Raw genomic sequence first — 742 nt, 5'->3', positions numbered from 1 at the left:
ACTTCCATTGGAAGATCTTCATCAGTTTTTAGCTGAATTCTTGCAAATCTGTGACACTGTCAAGACCAATGGGGTTGACCCTGAGGTCTACAAACTTATGCTATTCCCTTTTGCTGTAAGAGATGGAGCTAGGATATGGTTGGACTCACAACCTAAGGAAAGCCTGAACTCTTGGGAAAAGCTAGTCAATGCCTTCTTAGCAAAGTTCTTTCCACCTCAAAAATTGAGTAAGCTTAGAGTGGAAGTCCAAACCTTCAGACAGAAGGAAGGTGAATCCCTCTATGAAGCTTGGGAAAGATACAAACAATAGATCAAAAAGTGTCCTTCTAACATGCTTTCTGAATAGAGCATCATAGGTATCTTCTGTGATGGTCTGTCTGAACTGTCCAAGATGTCATTGGACAGCTCTGCTGGAGGATCTCTTCATTTGAAGAAGACGCCTGCAGAAGCTCAAAAACTCATTGAAATGGTTGCAAATAACCAATTCATGTACACTTCTGAAAGGAATCCTGTGAACAATGGGACGAATCAGAAGAAAGGAGTTCTTGAGATTGATACTCTGAATGCCATATTCGCTCAGAACAAAATATTGACTCAGCAAGTCAATATGATTTCTCGAAGTCTATCTAGAATGCAAGCTGTACCAGGCAGTACTAAGGACGCTTCATCTGAAGAAGAAGCTTATGATCCTGAGAACCCATCAATGGAAGAGATGAATTACATGGGAGAACCCTATGGAAAC

The 742-nt window shown here is 41.0% G+C and overlaps 1 non-coding gene across 1 annotated transcript; it reads right to left on the bottom strand.

Moving 5' to 3' along the window:
* Positions 1 to 229: 229 nt before the first annotated feature.
* On the bottom strand, positions 230 to 337 carry LOC130978177 (small nucleolar RNA R71). Its single transcript, XR_009085834.1, has one exon. It is a non-coding gene; the product is annotated as a small nucleolar RNA R71 (small nucleolar RNA).
* Between the last annotated feature and the right edge of the window lie 405 nt (positions 338 to 742).

Source organism: Arachis stenosperma, chromosome 4 (assembly GCF_014773155.1).
Source record: "Arachis stenosperma cultivar V10309 chromosome 4, arast.V10309.gnm1.PFL2, whole genome shotgun sequence".
NCBI classification, from domain to species: Eukaryota; Viridiplantae; Streptophyta; class Magnoliopsida; order Fabales; family Fabaceae; genus Arachis; species Arachis stenosperma.
This window is presented reverse-complemented; position numbering and strand designations above follow the sequence as displayed.